At 45.3% G+C, this 21,895-nt stretch overlaps 1 long non-coding RNA gene across 1 annotated transcript; it reads right to left on the bottom strand.

The window, feature by feature from the left end:
* Positions 1-20,529: 20,529 nt before the first annotated feature.
* LOC138756161 (uncharacterized) lies at positions 20,530-21,429 on the bottom strand. Its single transcript, XR_011352813.1, has 2 exons — positions 21,133-21,429; positions 20,530-20,587 (listed from the first exon to the last, which is right to left on the bottom strand). It is a non-coding gene; the product is annotated as an uncharacterized lncRNA (long non-coding RNA).
* Positions 21,430-21,895: the final 466 nt, after the last annotated feature.

Below are 21,895 nucleotides of genomic sequence, written 5' to 3'. Positions count from 1 at the left end.
AGGAACTCAGCATGTTTGACAACATCCATGAGTAGAAATGGTCAGTGAATGTGGTAGATCTGAAACCTTTATCAAGACTAATATTGAATTGGTAAAGTTACAAAAGCTCAAATTTCGACCCACTGAGTGGAGGTGTTCAGTGAAGTGGTCACCCAACCATTTTAACTCCCCAAACCATACATATGTATGTCCTTGGCCTCATCCATTAACGAGTAGCATCATATACCTCCCAGCAGTCTTTAAATCCAATGGCATGAACATTGATGTCTCTAATTTTAAGTCTCACTCCATTCTCATCTGTTTCCATCGTGTCTTTACTTACTCCTGTATTTATTTTTTTTCTCACTCTCTAAATTTTCTTTCCCCACTCCATTCCTAATTCTATAGGTTCTCGCTACACCTATTGCTTTGCCTTCCCATAACTTATGTCCTATACTTTATCACTTCCGGACCCTCTCCTGCTTCTTTCCCCCTTTAAAAATATAGGATTTTTCACGTTCTATATTAGTCTTGATAAAATGTGTATACCTAAAACACTAACTAACTACTTCTACCCATGAATGCTGTCTGACCTGTTGAGTTCCCCAGCAATTCTTTGCTCAAGATTCCAGCATCTGCAGATTTTGTGTTTTGCTAAATAAAATACAACCTGGGCTCCCAAAAGAAACATCAGTCTACTTTGAAAAAATAATACCTGTACATGAAAACATCAAGCTTCGCTCAGGGAGCAGATTTGCTTCCATGTGAAGTCATACGTTCAAGAGTCAGAGAATCATCATGACACATTATTGTATTAATCAGATCCTTAATGTAAAATAGATGCAAGAAACGAGTCCAAAATTTAAGCAGCAGTTTTTATTTTTGTTTCTATTTCTGAGGTAGCTTGTAAGCCAGTACTGAAATATCAATAAGACAATAAACAGCATCAATTGTGTTGAGGTTGTCAGGCTGATCGAAATGAACCTTTAAAGCCATGATATCGAGAAGGTTTTCAACCCACCAAGGTGGGTTCTTCTCTAAGAGAATTTACCACTGTATAATGTTACTGCACAAATATGAACTGTTATGTAGGAATGTTGTTCATACTTTGAAGAAGGGCTCAAGCCCGAAACATTGGTTATTTATCTTGACCTCCTATTGAGGCTGAGATCTGTTGAGTTCTTCCAGAACTTTTGTGTTTTTACTATAATTAGTGTCTGCAGACTTTGGTGTTTCACTCCATGTCTCAGGTGGGGACAGCGTCCCTTCTATTTGGTTACTTTCTACACAAATAAAACCAATAAACGTCCTGAGAATATATTTTCAAACTGTATAAAAAGGAAGAGAGGAAGATTAAAAACTATTATGAGGAAATAAATTTAAAGGCATACAAATATTTATAATTAAAGTTATAAGATGGAAAGTATAAATGAAAGTATTAATCAGATCTTTGCTTTCTTGATGTTTTGTGTGAATGTAATAGAATTAAATAAGCACTGGGCTTTCAAACAATATGAGTTACATGAGAATGTAGTAATAATTTGAGAAACAACATTGTTAAGTTTGAAACAGATTTTGTACATAATAACTTGATTACATCATGAATGAATAAATCAAATAAGAAGCAAGTCTCTGCGGGTTCACAATTAGCAATAGAGTGAGTTTCAAATTTGTGGAAATCTGAATCTGGGATGAAATTAATGGTGAAAATGCTAGTTCTGAAGAAGGGCCAGAAACGTTATCTTCATTTCTCTTTTTCACTCAATGTTGTCTGAACTGTTGAATACTTTTTTCCATTTTCTGCTTCCGAAAACTAAAAAAAAGTAATATTTCTGAAGTATCAAGCAAAAAGCAGATATTACTAATGGAACACTCCTGTTCATGGACTTCTTTTAATTTTTGCCGTGTAAGTGCATGAACATGAAAGCTGTCCCGTTGACCATGATAGAGTAAAGTGCCCCACTTCAGTTTTACACCTACATGTAATTTGCTGTTCACAATCTATCTCAATGACTTCGATCAGGACTCCAACAATCAGTAATTGAAATATGTGAAAGAAAGAAATTCATGAAGCAGTGTAGGCTTTGGAAAAATGCAGAAAGGTTTTAGGTTAACATAAACAATTGAAGTGGGCAAGGACATAGCAAGAGGAATGTACCATTGAAAAATACACTCTTGCAGAAAAAAGTATTTATATATTGAAAGGCATTTTACTTTTAAATGGTTAATGATTGAATGATATTTCTATGGAAGGATATTTGGACGGCCTTGTACACGAATCATTGAAAGATAACATGCGAGTAATGAAAGAAATATGAAAGCAGGTGTTATGCTGATATTTATTACATAGATGATTTGAGAACAAAACTAGAGACACTTTGTTCCTGGAGCCAGCACCTCAACACCTGTCCTGTCCTGTCTAAGGAGACTGAGGATATTTGGCATACCATACGATACTCAGTCATACTAAACCGCTGGCTGGTTGCATTATGGTCTGGTTTGGAAATTCAAGTGCCCAGGAACTCAGAAGTTTGCAGAAAATTGCAAACATCACAAGCTCTGACCTTCCATTTATTGCAGATTCCTATGAGATGCACTGCTTCAAGAAGGCACCCAACATCGTAGAGGGCCCCCATCACTCTGGTCACAACCTTTTCTCACTGCCTATCTGAAGCAGCCTGACATCCAACACTTCTGAGTTCAAGAACAGTTTCTTCCATCAGCTGTTGGACTCTTAAACCTCCCCTTGTTACACTAATTATGGACTGCCTGACAGCTCAGATGCACTACTAAAAGTCACTTTTATTGCACAAGGGTTAGTGTGAATATTCTATATTTAATGCCTTTTTTAGTTAAGATACTATTAGTTTTTTTACAAATGTGTGTTCAGCAGCAGCAAGAAAAAATTTCAGTGCATACGTATATTTTACTATGTTGCGACAAGAAGTTCACTAAACATAATTTGGTGGAGGGACTCTGCAGGTCAGTAGCATCAGTGCAAGAGAAAGGAGAGGTGACATTTTGAGTTTGTTAAGACTGGTTAAATGGAGAAGAGAAACTGGTGTAAAGAAGACAGGGTGGGAAGGGTGGGACAGGGATATAGGATTGGTGAACCAGGTAGAGGAGAAAAACTACAGATAGAGGCAATGGATTGGCAGGTGCCAGACAAGGTGAAAGAGAGGCAAGGGATCAGATTGGGGAGGATTAGTCATGCAGTGTGGAGTGGGTGAAGACAAACACAACTGATAAATAGTTTTAAGGTTAAAAAAAATATTAGCTATCAAATGTTGGGACAGATTAGGGGTAGAACAGCATACTCCTCTTTTTTACCGTATGTTCAAATTCCAAGAAATTAATTCCAATTGAAACCGATTGCACGGTAGCATCAGCAAATTGTATACTGCTTTTGCATAGTATATTCAGGATTGCTAATTGGGATTGATTGAAATGTTAGAAGTGATTGGGAAGGGGTAATTGTAGATTATGATATGTCCTACTTTTGGATTTATTTAGTGTAGCCTTCAAAACATTCATGGTTTCAGATTTATTGTCAGAGTACATACACGCCCAAGATTCTTTTTCCTGAAGGTGAGACATAATTACCACTTATTGGTAGTGCAAAATAAAAATTGCACTCAAGTAAGCAAATAAAGAACTGTAAGCAGATAACAAATGTAAACAAACTGTGTAATACAGAAATATTTTTAAAAAATCATGAAAGTGCAAGGGAAGAGTTGTTGAAGAGTCTAATGGTGGAGGGGTGGGCCCTGTTTATTACAAGTTAAGGTGATACACAGAATACATATAAATTCAAATGATCCTGTTTCTATACAGATGTTGATCATTTTGTGAAAAGTGTAAAATTTTTGAAGCCTCACTGATTCATGTTTTGAGAGTGTCCTAAATTAGGAGGATATTGGCAGAATATTTTTCATTCTTTATCAACGATTTTTAAGATTAAATTAAATACATACCCTTTAATTACCCTGTGTGGTTTTTCACACTAACTGGATAAACTTTCATCGGCATCTCAAGAGAAAGTTTTAGCTTTTAGCACGATGATAACCAGACAAGCAGTTTTAATAAAATGGAAAGATGAACTGTGACAGATTATGTTGTGTTTATATTGTATATAGATATGATTTTGGGAGATAAAGTGTGGCAGGATTTTTTTAGTGTAGGTCACATTCAAACATCAGAACAAATCTCATTTAAAATACTGGAGCTCTGCTCAAGCCAGACAGAGCGGCTCCTGGGGGCCTTTGCAAAACTTTGGGGAGTGCCCAAAGGACTTCAAGAATGGATTGTTGTTTTGAAAAGCAACAGATGAAAGAGATTGGAGGAGGAGTTCGGAATTGCAGGCTGTCTGGAGTACAGCTTGCTGTTCTCAGAGGATCATGTGATTTTGCAAGCAGAGAGAGTCAAACAGGCTTTTTTCTCAGAGAGAGAGAATTCAGTTCTGCAGTTCTATAGTCAGCAGCAGCAGCTGGGACTGGAACAGGACAAGCTGGCAAGCTTGTGGAAAAACCATTTTGAAGATGGGTTGTGAGTGCTAGTTCAGAGGACTGGCTGCCTAATATTTCATTTGAAATAAGAGAAACAAAAAGGACCCTATGGTGACCTGAAAGAGGTTATCATCTGGGAAATCCCGAGGGGCAAGTTTCTTCGGCAAGACACTGATGTGGCTGATTAAAAGGGATCAGTTTGTGTCCAGGAACAACAAATCTCTCTCTAAAAACCAAAAAGAACCTTCCTGAATGGTGACCATTTACTTTTCAAGCACCAAAGCCTGGTGAACTTCATAAATGTTAAAATTGCCTGCAACCAGTGAGCTTGGAGGAATGAGAAATGAGATTGGACTGTCAATCAAATAACTTTTCTGAACTTACATACACATTACATATATGTGTCCTTAGAATTAGAAGGGGGTTAAGTTAGGTTAGTTAAGTCAATAGTGATAAGTTAAAGTTTGATCCTGTTTTCATGTTTAAAGATAATTAAATGCAACTTTTGTTTAAGCAACCATTGCCTTGGTGAATATCTATTGCTGCTGGGTTTTGGGGTCCTCTGGGCTCGTAACAGAACTCTCACCAACTTGTACACAGTGGTTACATGATGTAGTGTCATATTGTAGCATGAATAAAAGCTCTCACAACTGGGGGAGAAGATATGTTTTTATTAGCTTATAAATGAAGGAAGGGTCTTACAGTAGTCTTCAGAAGGGTTCTGGGTTTAGGCGGGAAACCAAGGTTAAATGTGGGCAGATGGGGTCAGAGCCAGCCATCTGCACAACATCACCAGTGAATCCCAGTTCACTGCATTCACCACTTTCTGTAGAATTTAGGGTCTGTGGATGAAAACAGATAACATGGACTCAGAAAATATATTAAAAAATATAGTTATTTACAAATTTACAGATTTAAGCTGTCTGGGGTGCAGAGATCCTGGCAGAGTGCCTTAGCACCAGAAGGCCTTGGGCTCCTTGGGTCTCCTGGTCCCCCTGAGGGAGGAGAGGCAGGCTGGGTCTCCAGCTCTACGGTGGAGGAGGATGCACTTTCCTCCTGAACCAGATTCCCTGAGGCCCTGTATGGGGGTGGCAAGAATGAGCTCCGTGGCTCGCAGGGGGCACTTGAGGCAATGGACCCTCTGTTCTGGTGGGTGCCAGATCCCTGATGGAGTCAGTGCCCTCCTTGCTATCCGGATTCTACACATAGGCATACGCGGGATTGGCGTGGAGCAGTTTCACCCTTTCCACCAGCGGGCTATCTTGCTTCTCCTCACATGCTTCCTGAGAATGACTGGACCAAGAGTGGTGAGCTAGATTGGGAATGTAGTTCCTGATGCCGACCTGCTTTCAAAATTGAATATGAGCTCATGAGGAGAAGTGTTGGTTGCAGTGCATAGTAGTGACTGGATGGTATCGAGTGCCTTAGGAAGGACTTCCTGCCAGCGTGAGTCTGGAAGGCCTCTTGACTTCAGGGCCAGTTTGATAGCCTTCCAGACTGTGGCATTTTTCTTTTCAACCTGCCCATTCCCCCTGTGGTTGTAGCCTGTAGTCCTGCTGGATGCAATGCCCCTCACCAGCAGGTACTGATGTAACTCATCATGGATGAGCCCCAGTCATTATGAATATAGCCAGGATACCCGAACAGAGAAAAAATGGAATCTAGAGCCTTAATGGCTGATGAAATGGATGTGTCTGGACATGGAATGGCGAACAGGAAGTGGGAGAATTCATCAATGATAGAAAGGAAGAAGGTGTTCCTGTTTGTGGAGGGGAGAGATCCCTTAAAATTGACGGTGAGCTGTTCGAAGGGCCTGGATGACTTGATCAGGTGCACTTTTGCAAGGCAGTAGAAATCTGGCTTGTACTCCGCGCAGAGCTGACATCTTCCATAGAGTAGGGCAGATTGTGCACCTTGACAAAATGAGCCTGCAGAAGAGCATGCGGACAACACCTGGCCAGCTGTCAATCGACCTGAATAGACCAAGCCCCTCCCGGTCGGGTGTCAATCACCCTCCGGGATATAAGCCTGAGCTGGACCTTCGAAGACACTCTCAGAGTTTACAGCAGCTCTCCTCACAACTGGCTCTGTGGAAGTTTATGTCGAATAAAGCCTGTTGTATAGTCTTTTGGTTTTGTGTGTTTGCTTCTGACCGACAGCGCACCACAGCCAGACATTTAGTCCTGAGCACGCACTTGTCAGAGTTATAAGTGAGGTTCAGGGCTTTTGCCAAATGGAGAAACCTCTGGACGTTGGCGTCATGGTTTTCAAAGGTATGGCCAGAGATGGTGACATTATCGAGGAAGGGGAAGGCAGCCTTTAACCCATACTCATCCACCATCTGTCCAGCTGCTTCTGGAAGATAGAAACCTGGTTAGTAATACCGAAAGGGACCCTCCAGATTTGATAGAGATGACCGTTAGCCTCAAATGCCATATATGGACTGTCCTCAGAACAGATTGGCAGCTGGTGATAAGCAGCTTTCTGGTCAATGGTCGAATAGACCCGATACTGCATAATATCATTCACCATGTCTGAAATTCAAGGGTGGGGGTATGCATCCAGGAGTGTGTACTGATTAATAGTTTGCCTATAGTCAATTACTAACCTGGACTTGTTTTCCCCTTTTACCACTACCATTTGCACTCTCCATGGGCTGGTGCTAGGTTCAATGATACCTTCATCGAGTAGACATTGTGTCTCAAACTTTATAAATTCTTGATCTGTTGTACTGTACCTCCTGCTGTTGGTAGCAATAGGTTTGCAGTCAGAGGACAGATTCGAGAAGAGAGGTGAGGTGTCAATATTCAGTGTGGAGAGGGCTGCATATGGGTTCTGATTTTATGGGCCCTCCATTCTGAACCGTTACAGCAGAGAGGGACCAGAATACTCCAAAAGCACACTTTTAAGGTGACACAGGAAGTCCAGACCCAACAGCACCAAAGCACACAATTCATCAAATATATACAAGAGAAATTTACAGAAATCCCCCCTTCAAATGACAGATGTGCTATACAATGTTGTTGAACACTCGGAGAATGTGAATGAGATGCCAGGAATATGCGATAATTGGAAGGATACATCTTCAGGTTGTACCCTTGCACAGTTCATGAGTCTATGAAGCTTTCAGTAGAGCCCATGTTGATTAGGCATTTAGTGGAATGTCCGTTTACCTTCACAGTCACTATGGAGTTGCTGAGATGGTGAGGTCTGTCCTGATCTAGAATCATGGAGACTCCATACTCCTCACTTGAGTGGCCCCCACCGTCCTGGGTTGCCCTGAATGGGCAAGATGGCCGGCCTCCTTATTCCTCTGATGATGATGGTGCCATTTGAATTTGAGTTGCGGCAAGATGGCCACTGAGCCTTTTCATGCCGTTTCCTCACTGCCACCTTCTGTCAGCATGCAGTGCAGCAAGTGGGTTCGGGTGAATTCAGGGCGGACGGCTTGGGACTGAAATCGGATCTGGGAGTGGTGCAGGCCATGGACTTCTCCAGGCTTCCCCTTGCATGGCAAACCCTTGCCCAATGTCCTTTCTTGCCACAGCTGGAACATGCAGAGTCTTTAGCTGGGCAACAAGATCAGGGATGTTAGCACAGGAAGCGGCAGCCATTAGGGCTGGAGTAGTGGTAGCAGCCGGTCCTTGGAAGGGGTAACCTGGGTGATCAAGCTCACTGGCTTCGAGGTCATTGTTCTCGAGCTTGGACTGTTCCAATGATTTGGCCAATTCAACGTGGCAGCCAGATCCTTCTTACCCGACTCGAGCAGTCACTGCCTCATACCTTGAGTGGTCCCCTGCATTTAGAACATCCTATATCTGCCCTTCTTCATGAGCACAGCCCATAGCCACTTCATACCTACACTTCTTGGCAAGCGTCCACAGATACCGAAGGTAGTCATCAATGGTCTCTCCTGGTCGTTGGGTATGTAGAGCAATTCGGCACCTCACTAGGAACTTGTTTTGCGACTTCAGGTACCTAGCTTTCAATGCCTCAATGGCAGCATCACATGTAGAGCAGTTCCTGATGACTGCATACCCTTTCGTTCCTACCCTCAAAATGAGTGCGGAGTTCCTGAGTTCATTGGTGTGAAAAACATCTCGCATTCAGGTAGGCCTGGAAGCAGTATAGCCAGTATGTAAACTCCTCAGCTGCGTTGGGGGACAGAGGGTTTATCAGTACCATACCAGGCTTGAGCAGCACTTCCATCATATAGGGAATAGGCTGATAAAATTTTAGCTAGAATAAAAGCTCTCATGACTGGAGGGAGAACATGCATTTTTATTAGCTTAGAACTGAGGGAGGGTCTTACAGAGATCTCCAGATGGGTTTTGGGTTTAGGCGGGAAACCAGGGTAATATATAGGCAGATTGGGGTGGAGGCGGGAGGCGGAGCCAGCCATCTGCACAACATACCACCAGTGAATCCCAGTTCACTGCACATATCTAAGTTTAGAGAAAATTAGCTACAATATTAAAGATAAAAATTTACAGTTTGTAGCAGGCCGCCAAATGCGCCATTCTCGAAGCAGTGACCCGACAGCGGGAGCCCACGCCCTACATAGCCGGCTGAGAAGGGCTACACTTTTCAAAGTCAATGCCCAATTCAGCAGCACGCAGCTGCAACACCCCACTCTGATGGGCTGGCCACTGGCAGCCAATCGGCTGGAGCTAGGGAAGCAACCACACCTGGGGATGAGAGGGGGGGTCACTGATTGGTCGCTCCCCGGATAGCACTAAGCAACCAATCCCAGGAAGCGTATCATAATGCCACCAGTCAGGTGCCATGATGATGTCAGAGATGGGCTTCTGTGCCCTTTATAAGAAGAGCTGCCAGCACAATAAATCAGTATTGAATTCACTCCTGTAGTGTGTGTCTCTTCTTTGAGCGCAACCTCTCCAGCAGTAGCAGCCACTACAAGTTTGACAAGGTATGAGGCCCATTTATAGGATACTATTGTGATAATTACAGGAGCTGAAGAAAATCACAGCCACCACACCGATGGTCGTTATTGACTGTTTTTTATTCAAATTCAGCGCGCCCCTTTAAGGGCAGCATGAGCTCAGTCACCTGGTGCATTGTGACATCATAATCGCTGCCCAGGGTGTGCGCTGGAAGGGATGCTGGAGTCAGAGAGAAACCTCTGATGTCGCCATTTCCCCATGGCTGCCCTGCCACGTGGCGATACAAGCAGGGCCAGGTCGCCATGAGGATGTGTGCCGCCACACCCTGCCCAGTCCCCCCAGAACCAGCTACATGTCCTGTCGCTTTGGCGGCCAGCCTCAGCGCTTGGGCGCAGCCATCTGCACCAGCTGTGATAAGTCTAAATGAGCAGCTTTTAAGCGGTCCACAGTAAATAGTTCTTCCCTGCCCCCCACAACTAAAGTAAAAGTCCCACCCGACTGCCAGACAACCTTGTACGGCCCTTCATATGAGCGCTGCAGCGGGGCCCTCTGTGGTCCTCTCCAGACGAACACAAATTGTGCCACATCCAGATCTTTCGGTCGATGGGATGGCCGGGTGCCTTGGTGTGATGGGGATGGCAGGGTTAGGTTGCCCAGTCGTTTATGGAGGTCCGCGAGCTGCTCATCTTCGTTGTGTGTCGTCTCGGCCTCCAGGCTGAAGAATTCGCCTGGCAGGGAAAGTGGCACGCCGTAAACCATTTCTGCTGACGAGGCTTGCTGGTCCTCCTTGGGCACCGTCCTAATCCCAAGGAGAACTCAGGGCAACTCGTCCACCCAGTCAGGGCCGGAAAGTCTTGCCATCAGAGCAGACTTTAGGTGTCAGTGGAACCTCTCTACCAACCCGTTATACTGTGGCTGGTAGGCCGTGTTGTGCTGCAGTGTTACCCCTAAAAGCCTTGCCAGCTGCAACCATAGTGCAGATGAAAATAGGGCGCCTCTATCGCTCGTGGTGTGTGCCGGTACGCAGCAACGAGCGATATACTGGCTGACCAGGGCTCTAGAACAGGTCTCCGCTGATGTCTCACGGACCGGGATGGCTTCCGGCCACCTGGTTGCTCTGTCCATTATGGTAAACAGGTACTGCGACTCCCTGGACACCGGCAAGTGGCCCACGACATCCATGTTGATATGTTGGAACCTCCGCATTGCCGAGTCAAAATGTTGAACAGGGGCCTGCATGTGCCTGTGGACTTTAGGCGTCCGGCACCTGATGCAGTTCCGGGTTAGCGCTGCCACCTCCTTCTTGAGGCCATGCTAGACAAATCGCTGCGCCACCATATGCATGGTAGTCTTTACTGAGGGGCGAGCAAGATCATGGATAGAGCTGATGACCCTAGCCCTCCACACCTGTGGGACTACCGGGCGCAGTGAGCCAGTGGAGGTGTCACAAAGCAGCGGCTGGGTGGAGTCAGGAAGCTGGATATCCTCGAGCTGGAGGCCTGAGATGGCGGGCCAGAGAGCTTGAGTTTCGGCATTGTGCTGCTGGGCCTGTGCTAGTTGCACATAGTCAAGGCCGGGAGCTAGCGTGCTGATGGCTAGGTGGGAGAGAGCATCTGCGACTACATTGTCCTTGCCCACCCTGTGCCAGATGTCTATAGTGAATTCAGACATGTAGGACAGGTGGCGCTGTTTCCTGGCTGACCACGGGTCCTTGGCCATAGCCAGTGCTTGGGTTAGGGGCTTGTGATCGCTAAAAACAGTGAAAGTTTTGCCCTCCAAGAAGTATCGGAAGTGGCGGGTGGCCAGATACAGCGCCAGGAGCTCCCAGTCGAACACACTGTATTTAAGCTCTGGCAGCCACAACCGCTTACTGAAAAAGGTCAGCGGGTGCCATTGCTTGTCCAGCCACTGTTCCAGTACTCCCCAACTGCCGTGACGGAAGCGTCACTGAGAGTGCCGTGTGTGCTTCCGGGTGCGGGTGCACCAACAAAGTCGCCTCCACAAGGGCCTGTTTCTTTGCAGTGAAGGCCTTATCCGCCTCCTCCGACCAAGCCAGGATCTTCTCTTTCATCGCAAAAAGAAGGTGCATGATGTGGGTGGCGTTGGGGATGAATCGATGGTAAAAATTTACCATTCACACAAATTCCTGCAGGACCTTGAGGGAGGAGGGTTTGGGAAAATGCTGGATGGCTGCCACTTTCTCCAGTGCCGGAGCTGCCCCAGACGCTGAGATAGTGTGCCCCAGGAACTGCAATGTCTGTTTCCCAAACTGGCATTTGGCCTTGTTGACTGTGAGGCCGAATTCTGCCAGCCAGGCGAACATGGTAAAGAGCCTTATGCTCTTTGTGACTGCAGCTGGCTACCAGGATGTCATCTAGGTAGATAAAGAAAAGGTCCAAATCCCTATCCATTGCATTCATGAGGCACTGGAAGGTCTGAGCCACGTTTTTCAACCCAAACGGAATCCGGAGGAATTCAAACAAGCCGAAAGGGGTGATAATGGCAGTCTTTCCAATGTCATCAGGGTGGACTGGGATCTGGTGGTATCCGAGCACCAGATTGACTTTTGAAAAGAACCACATGGTGTGGAGGTTGGCTGCGAAGTCCTGGATATGGGGGACGGGGTACCTGTCTGGAGTCGTGGCGTCATTTAGCTGTCTGTAGTCTCTGCAGAGTCTCCAACCCCCTGATAACTTTGGGCCATGTGCAGTGGTGCCACCCAAGTGGTGTCCGACCACCAAACGATGCCCAATTCCTGGAGCCTGGAGAATTCCTCCTTTGCCTGTTTTAGCTTCTCCGGTGACAGCCGTCTAGCTTTGTCGTGCAGCGGGGGGCTTTTTGTGGAGATGTGATGGAAAACTCCATGGCGGGGGGTGGGGGGGGAGGCAATGTCGAAGCGTGGCTCCAGGATGGCAGGGAACACACTGAGGATCTCAGCGAACTCGTCTGTGGCAGTGGCTACCGTGGCGATTTTGGGTCTGTCATCGTCTGCCGTGCCCAGGCGCACCGAGCAAAAGGTGTGGGCGTTGAGCAGCCTCCTGCCCCTCACGTCCACCAGCAGACCGTGAGCCCTTAGGAAGTTAGCCCCTAACAGCGCGATGGCCGAGGCCAGGTCGAATCTCCAAGTGAACTTTTCGTCCCTGATCTGTATCTGTAACCTATGGATGCCATAGGTCTTGATTGCGGAACCATTGGCAGCCCATAGGGTTGGACCTGGGGGTCCAGTTTTGAATTTACAGCACTGTGGGGGGAGGGCACTCAGCTCAGCCCCTGTATCCACCAGGAACCGGCAGCCCATGAATTGTCAGTGATGTAAAGGAGGCTATTCATGTGGCCAACTGTAGCAGCTATCAACAGCGGTTGGCCTGGCCGTTCCCCTGGAAGTTGCAGGTCTGGCTGGAAGTCACAGGGCTGACAGCACTTATGGGCTTTATGTTGACTGGGTTTCTTCCGGCTTGTGTTTGGGGGTATCCTGCAGACGGTGGGCCCTAGCTTGGTGACTTGGATGAGGGCTGCCTCGTTCTCCTGTTTTGCGCGCCAGAGGGCATCTGCCCAGGCTGCAGGCTTGTGGGGGTCAGAAAAGTCCTCTTTGGACAGATGGACCCAGATATCTTTTGGCATCTGTTCTTTTTTTAAAAAACTTTATTTAAAAACTTTTAAAAACAACGTAAAATCAATAACAACAGAGAAATTTTTTATATACAGTATAATAACCCCCCCCTCTGCTAGCCCCCTCAAGGAGAGCCAAAAAAAACCCAAAACATATACAATATTTTAAGATTTTTCCAAACCCATATAATCTAAATAAGATGACCACATTTTAACAAAAAAGAGTAATTATCATGTAAATTATATGTTATTTTATATATACAAAATCTCAATTCATTATACCAACTTACAATATTAATCTCTATATTGTCTTTCCAAGTACTTGCTACACATTTTCATGCCACAAATAACGCCAAACGTACAAATGCAATTTGATACTTATCCAACCCCATGCCAGTCAAAGAAACCATATACAACAAAAAAAAAAATCTGGATTTAATGGTAATGTAATTTTAAATAATTTCTCCAAAACCAACCTAACTTTTTCCCAAAATGGTTGTACCTTATCACAAGACCAAATTGCATGCAAAAAAGTTCCAGTACTTAGCCCACATCTAAAACAAGAATCCAAGTTACTAAATCCATATTTTTTCAATTTCTCAGGAGTCAAATATAACTGATGCAAAAATATAATTAACCAAACCATATCTTACATAAGTCAATTTAGTTACCCTTTCATGACACATAACCTTCCAATCCTCTTGAGGTATAACATAAGTTAAAGCACTTTCCCATTTATTTCTAGATTTTTCCAAATTTGTTTTTTTCATAGTTTCCTGTAACAATCGATACATATCTGAAATAAAACCTCTTTTTGGTATAAAGGAAATCAAGATTCAAATTTCGTTAACTTCGGTAAACTCATCTCTTTACCATAATTTTCCCTTATCAAAGCTCTGAGTTGATAATACACAAATAAAGAATTTACCGGTATATCAAATTTCTCCCTCAATTGATTAAAAGAAAGAAACTGTCCTTCTTCAAAACAATCCTGAATCACTTTTGTACCCTGGAAATACCATATCTTTAAATGCTTATTAAACATTGAAAAAGGAATAAGCTCATTTTGATATAATGAAGTTTGAATTGATAATTTACCGTTTGTTCCTATAACCTCAATTCTTTTAACCCATATCTTTAACAGGTGTTTTAATACTGGGATATCATATTCCTGCAATAATTTCAAATTCCACATACATAAACTGGTGAACATCAAATTCAGAAATACAAGCTAACTCCACCTTAGCCCAACTAGGGGGGGGCTGATCAATATCCATCATTCTACTAATAAACTTCAACTGTGCAGCTTCGTAGTAATTTTGAAAGTGAGGTAACTGAAGTCCACCTAATGCATAATTCCATAGCAATTTCAGTGAAGTTCCTCAAGTTAATTTTGCCCTCCATAAAAATTTCCTCACCACCTTATTCAAATCCTGAAAAAACTCTTTGAAAGTAAACATGGTATTGACTGAAATAAATATTGAATACAAGGAAAAATATTTATTTTAATACAATTTACTCGACCTAAAAATGTTAATGGAAGATCCCTCCATTTAATCAAATCCATTTTAATCTTTTTCAATAAAGGTACATAATTTAACATATAAAGATTGATAATTTGCATTCACAGTTAACCCTAAATATTTAATTTTATCAGACCATCTTAATTTTATAATATTTTTACACTCTTTATAATCTCCTTCCAAAATTGGCAATATCTCACTCTTATCCCAATTCACCTTATACCCAGATAGCTCCCCAAATTGAACCAAACATTCTTGCAAATATTTCAAAGACTGTTCTGGATGTGTCAAATAAACCAATACAAAGTCAGCAAATAAATTAATCTTATATTCATCATCTGCAATTCTTATCCCTTTAACCTTATCATTCTGTCCAATTGTCTGAGCTAATGGTTCAATGACCAATGCAAACAAGGCTGGTGATAATGGACAACCTTGACGTGTTGATCGCAATAGTTTAAATGGCAGGGAAGTTTGACCATTTGTCACTACCCTAGCAATGGGATTTTTATACAATGCCTTAACCCAACCAATAAAAAAGGGCTGAAATTAAACTTCTCTAACACCTTGAATAGAAAATTTCATTCAACCCTATCAAAAGCTTTTTCCACATCAAGCGCAACCACCATTGGTTGGTTAGGATGCTGTCTCGATGCATTGATCAACGTTATCAATCTAAAAATATTATTAGATGCACTTTTATTCTTAATAAAACCTGTTTGATCTATATGTATCAACTCGGGTAAATATTTAGCAAGTCTATTCGCCAATACTTTAATCACTATTTTATAATCCACATTTAATAAAGAAATTGGTCGATATGAAGCTACATTCAATGGGTCTCTATATTTCTTCGGAATCACTAATTTCTGTAATTATTGCACTAGAACAAGATTCCGGTAGTGACTGATCTTCAGTTATTTGTTGCAACACATCCCTAAATATAGAAGATAAATCTTCATAAAACACTTTATAAAATTCCACCGAAAATCCGTCATCACTTTGCGACTTTCCATTCGGCATCTCTTGTTTAGCTTCTTTAATCTCAAAATCTGTATACGGAGCTTCCAATTCCTTTACCTCTTCCTCCCTTAAAACTGGTAAATTTAACTGAGATAAGAAGGATTCAATAGAACCATCATCCTGTTTTCCCTCAGAAGTATGCAATTTCTTCAGGTTTATAAATAACTATTGAATTCTTTTTAACAGCATTAATAGTTCTCGATACTTGTTCCATTTTTAATTGCCAAGCTAATACTTCACTGAAGTATCAAGGGAGTGAGTACTTGTATGGGGCACAAAAACGAAAGTCCTTGTGCCTTACTGGAATGGTAATATCACCTTCTAATAATTCACTGGGGTAAGGCACAAAAGGTGATCATACCTTTTTAGGGTACATATCAGAAGAGCTTGTACATTACCATACAATACCAAGTCTGCAGATGCTGTGATTGTAGTTTAAAACATTGAAATGTTGGAGGAACTCAGCTGGTCTCTCAGTGTCTATAGAAGATAAAGATAGTTAACCAATGCTTCTGGCCTGAGCCCTCCTTCAAGAGCTGAAACGGCAGTTATATATCTTTACCTCCAAAGGATGCTGCAAGACCTGCCAAGTTCGTCCAACATTTCTGTATTTTTAATATGATACGGCGGCCCCAGTCCGGGCACAGGGAGAGCAGCAGCGGCCCCGGCCCCGGTCCGGGCGAAGGGTAGACGGCGGCGGCCCCGATACGGGCAGGAGCAAAGGGGAGACGGTGGCCCCGGCCTCGGTCGAGTGAGGCAGGCGGAGGCCCCGGTCCGGACAGGGAGTGGGAGGCGGCGGCCCCAGTCCAGGCACAGGGAGAGCAGCAGCGGCCCCGGCCCCGGTCCGGGCGAAGGGTAGACGGCGGCGGCCCCAATACGGGCAGGAGCAAGGGGGAGATGGCGGCCCCGGCCTCGGTCGAGTGGGGCAGGTGAAGGCCCTGATCCGGGCAGAGAGTTGGAGGCGGCGGCCCCAGTCCAGGCACAGGGTGAGCTGCGGCGGCCTCGGCCCCGGTCCGGGCAGTATGGACCGACCTAGGAGGGGAGGCAGGCCCCTCCAGCCCGGGTAAGAAACCTGCATAGGAGAAGGCCACTCCGATATAAAACCTACGACCCAAGGACCTCGCTGCCACGTCCCAGCTTGCTTGGCCACGGCACACGAACCATGGGTGTAAAGGGTGGGGCCAGTACTGCGCGCACTGCACTCCACCTAAAAGCTCCTTTGCGCAGGCTCGAGGACAGGTCCACGTCCTCCCCCTCCACGTCCTCCCCCTCCACGTCCTCCCCCTCCACGTCCTCCCCCTGCACGTCCTCCCCCTCCACGTCCTCCCCCTCCACGTCCTCCCCCTCCACGTCCTCTCCCTCCACGCCTTCCCCCTCAAAAGATGCTCACAAACTCAAGCCAGCATGCTGGAACATCAGAACCATGCTAGACAAGGCTGACAGCCACCGACCTGAACGTCGGTCTGCCCTCATTGCACATGAACTCCTCAGACTTGACATCGACATAGCCGCTCTCAGTGAAGTCCGCCTGGCAGATGTAGGCAGCCTCCAAGAACGCGGCGCGGGCTACACACTCTACTGGTCTGGCAAGCCTTCGGATGAACGACGCCTATCTGGTGTAGGTTTCATGGTCAAGAGCTTCATTGCCTCCAAACTCGAAAACCTTCCGACAGGCCTCTCGGACCGAATCATGTCCATGCGACTCCCCCTTCAGAACAAGCGTCACATCACCCTCATCAGTGTCTATGCTCCAACCCTCCAGGCGGAACCAGCAGAAAAGGACAAGTTCTACACCGACCTGCGCAACCTCATCCAACGCACCCCTACAGCCGACAAGGTTGTCATCCTGGGCGACTTCAACGCTCGTGTCGGCAAAGACTCAGAAACCTGGCCAGGAATCCTGGGCAAGTATGGCGTCGGCAAGTGCAATGACAATGGGCGCCTCCTGTTGGAGCTCTGCGCAGAACAGCGGCTTGTCATTACAAACACCCTTTTTCAGCAGAGGGACAGCCTTAAGACCACCTGGATGAATCCCCGATCCAAACACTGGCACCTCCTGGACTACATCCTGGTGCGAGAAAGTGACAAACGAGATGTGCTCCACACCAGGGTCATGCCTAGCGCGGAATGCCACACTGACCACCGGCTGGTTCGTTGCAAGCTCAACCTTCACTTCAAACCAAAGCCCAGGAACAATAAAGCCCCCAGAAAGAGGTTCAATGTTGGAAACCTGCAGTCAGACGAAGCGAGAGGAAACTTCCAGGCAAACCTCAAAGCAAAGCTCGACGATGCAACCCGCCTCACGGACCCGTCCCCTGAAACCCTCTGGGATCAGTTGAAGACTACCATACTGCAATCCACTGAAGAGGTACTGGGCTTCTCCTCCAGGAAAAACAAGGACTGGTTTGACGAAAACAGCCAGGAAATCCAGGAGCTGCTGGCAAAGAAGCGAGCTGCCCACCAGGCTCACCTTACAAAGCCGTCCTGTCCAGAGAAGAAACAAGCCTTCCGTCGCGCATGCAGCCATCTTCAGCGCAAACTCCGGGAGATCCAAAATGAGTGGTGGACTAGCCTCGCCAAACGAACCCAGCTCAGCGCGGACATTGGCGACTTCAGGGGTTTCTACGAGGCTCTAAAGGCTGTGTACGGCCCCTCACCCCAAGTCCAAAGCCCGCTGCGCAGCTCAGACGGCAAAGTCCTCCTCAGCGACAAGATCTCCATCCTCAACCGATGGTCAGAACACTTACAATCTCTTTTCAGTGCCAACCGCTCAGTCCAAGATTCCGCCCTGCTCCAGCTCCCTCAACAGCCCCTAAGGCTAGAGCTGGATGAGGTTCCCACCCTGGATGAGACATATAAGGCAATCGAACAACTGAAAAGTGGCAAAGCAGCAGGTATGGATGGAATCCCCCCAGAAGTCTGGAAGGCTGGCGGCAAAACTTTGCATGCCAAACTGCATGAGTTTTTCAAGCTTTGTTGGGACCAAGGTAAACTGCCTCAGGATCTTCGTGATGCCACCATCATCACCCTGTACAAAAACAAAGGCGAGAAATCAGACTGCTCAAACTACAGGGGAATCACGTTGCTCTCCATTGCAGGCAAAATCTTCGCTAGGATTCTACTAAATAGAATAATACCTAGTGTCGCCGAGAATATCCTCCCAGAATCACAGTGCGGCTTTCGCGCAAACAGAGGAACTACTGACATGGTCTTTGCCCTCAGACAGCTCCAAGAAAAATGCAGAGAACAAAACAAAGGACTCTACATCACCTTTGTTGACCTCACCAAAGCCTTCGACACCGTGAGCAGGAAAGGGCTTTGGCAAATACTAGAGCGCATCGGATGTCCCCCAAAGTTCCTCAACATGATTATCCAACTGCACGAAAACCAACAAGGTCGGGTCAGATACAGCAATGAGCTCTCTGAACCCTTCTCCATTAACAATGGCGTGAAGCAAGGCTGTGTTCTCGCACCAACCCTCTTTTCAATCTTCTTCAGCATGATGCTGAACCAAGCCATGAAAGACCCCAACAATGAAGACGCTGTTTACATCCGGTACCGCACGGATGGCAGTCTCTTCAATCTGAGGCGCCTGCAAGCTCACACCAAGACACAAGAGAAACTTGTCCGTGAACTACTCTTTGCAGACGATGCCGCTTTAGTTGCCCATTCAGAGCCAGCTCTTCAGCGCTTGACGTCCTGCTTTGCGGAAACTGCCAAAATGTTTGGCCTGGAAGTCAGCCTGAAGAAAACTGAGGTCCTTCATCAGCCAGCTCCCCACCATGATTACCAGCCCCCCCACATCTCCATCGGGCACACAAAACTCAAAACGGTCAACCAGTTTACCTATCTCGGCTGCACCATTTCATCAGATGCAAGGATCGACAATGAGATAGACAACAGACTCGCCAAGGCAAATAGCGCCTTTGGAAGACTACACAAAAGAGTCTGGAAAAACAACCAACTGAAAAACCTCACAAAGATAAGCGTATACAGAGCCGTTGTCATACCCACACTCCTGTTCGGCTCCGAATCATGGGTCCTCTACCGGCGTCACCTACGGCTCTTAGAACGCTTCCACCAGCGTTGTCTCCGCTCCATCCTCAACATCCATTGGAGCGCTTACATCCCTAACGTCGAAGTACTCGAGATGGCAGAGGTCGACAGCATCGAGTCCACGCTGCTGAAGATCCAGCTGCGCTGGATGGGTCACGTCTCCAGAATGGAGGACCATCGCCTTCCCAAGATCGTGTTATATGGCGAGCTCTCCACTGGCCACCGTGACAGAGGTGCACCAAAGAAAAGGTACAAGGACTGCCTAAAGAAATCTCTTGGTGCCTGCCACATTGACCACCGCCAGTGGGCTGATATCGCCTCAAACCGTGCATCTTGGCGCCTCACAGTTTGGCGGGCAGCAACCTCCTTTGAAGAAGACCGCAGAGCCTACCTCACTGACAAAAGGCAAAGGAGGAAAAACCCAACACCCATCCCCAACCAACCAATTTTCCCCTGCAACCGCTGCAATCGTGTCTGCCTGTCCCGCATCGGACTTGTCAGCCACAAACGAGTCTGCAGCTGACGTGGACTTTTTACCCCCTCCATAAATCTTCGTCCGCGAAGCCAAGCCAAAGAATACCTTATGAGCCCTCTCACCCAACTCATAATAACATTGTTTGGATCTTTGAATTAATCACTCATACTGATATGTTTGTAAAGTATTATAATGTAATTTCAATTTAGTTAATGCTGCTTTCTTATCTTCAGTAACCTTTTTCTGAAATTTCTTTTCCAACTCAGTTATTTGTTTCTCCAACGCCAAACTTTCCGCCAGATACTTTTTTTTTTTACTTTCATAGAATAACTAATAATTTGACTGCGCAAATATGCTTTTAATGCATCCCCAATTACAAAATTACTACTTACTGAATTAGCATTTTCAGCAAAAAATAAAGTAATCTGTTCCTTAACAAAAGTAATAAACTCTGGTTTCTTCAATAACATTTATTAAACCTCCACTGATAAGTTGATTGTAACACTTCAGAACCTACAGAAGAAATAAACAACATAGAATGATCAGATATAATCCTACTCTTATATTCAGCCTGCAATACTCTAGCTTGCAAATGTGCCGAAATCAAAAACAGATCTAGAAAATGAATAAAAAGAAAAATCCTTTTCTGTTGGATTTATTCTCCTCCAAATTTCAACTAAATTCAAATCTTCCATCAAAGCTCCCATTTGTTTTGCTATCTTTGATTTCCTTATACTTTTCAGAGATTTATCCAATAATGGATCCAAATGAGGATTCAGGGCAACAGAGTGTTTTTTATGCTGATTTGAGTCAAGAAATTATTAAGAATTTAATTCAGCTAAAGAAGTATTGTGGAGAAAGGGTTGGCATCTGTTCAAGGAATATCTGGTGAAAGAGGAAACACGGTTCATGATCCTCTGCCAGGGCCAGCATTTTATCCATGAGGGCTGAGGGGCTGCGATCCCCCAACCCATCCAGGTGTAAGAGCTTGGAAGTACACTGCTGGGGAGTGAGGCCAAACTTCCCCAGGAGTAGATTTTTGAGGGCGGTATACTTGCCCACTGTTGGTGGCCAGTGAATGATGTCGTCCACACTCGCCACCGTGTCCTGGTCCATCACGCCCACGGCGTGGTAAAATTTTCTGGCGTTGGCTGAAATGTTGTGGAGGTGGAATTGTGCCTCCGCCTGCCTGAACCACGTCCTTGGGTGATGGGGCCAGAGGGAGGAAGTTTGAGGGCTACAGTGTTCACCTCAGCTGCATCCATCATTTGCTGGGTCCAGATAAACGTTGGGGTCACCACTGTGGCAATTGCAGGAGCAGAAGGAAATCACTGCTACTACACCGATGGTCATTAACAATTGTTTTTATTCAAATTCAGTGTGTGCCCTTTAAGGGCAGCATGAGCTCAGTCACCTGGTGCATTGTGACATCACAATCGCTGCCCAAGGTGCGCGCTGGAAGGGATGCTGGAGTCAGAGAGAAACCTCTGACGACGCCATTTCCCCAGGGCTTCCCCGCCACATGGCGATACAAGCGGGGCCGGTTCGCCATGAGGATGTGCGCCACCACACTATCACAATTGGGAGTTTTAGATGATTTGGATGCTCTAGTGCTGATCCATGTGTCTTCTGGAGATTGTGATTTAATCCATCTTTGTATTTCTCTTGCAACCTCGATTAGAGGGAGGGGTTAAATTAGTATTAGTTTTAGGAGTTTTTTCTTTTTTTTTAGATAAATGGATTTATGGGGTTTAATTATGATTATCCTGGATAATATTCCTTTTTTTCAGATTTTATTCAATGCAACTTGTTATAATAGTA

The sequence above is a fragment of the Narcine bancroftii genome, chromosome 3 (assembly GCF_036971445.1).
Source record: "Narcine bancroftii isolate sNarBan1 chromosome 3, sNarBan1.hap1, whole genome shotgun sequence".
Taxonomy (NCBI): Eukaryota; Metazoa; Chordata; class Chondrichthyes; order Torpediniformes; family Narcinidae; genus Narcine; species Narcine bancroftii.
The sequence above is the reverse complement of the archived record's forward strand: the minus strand, read 5'-3'. Positions and strand labels throughout refer to the sequence as shown.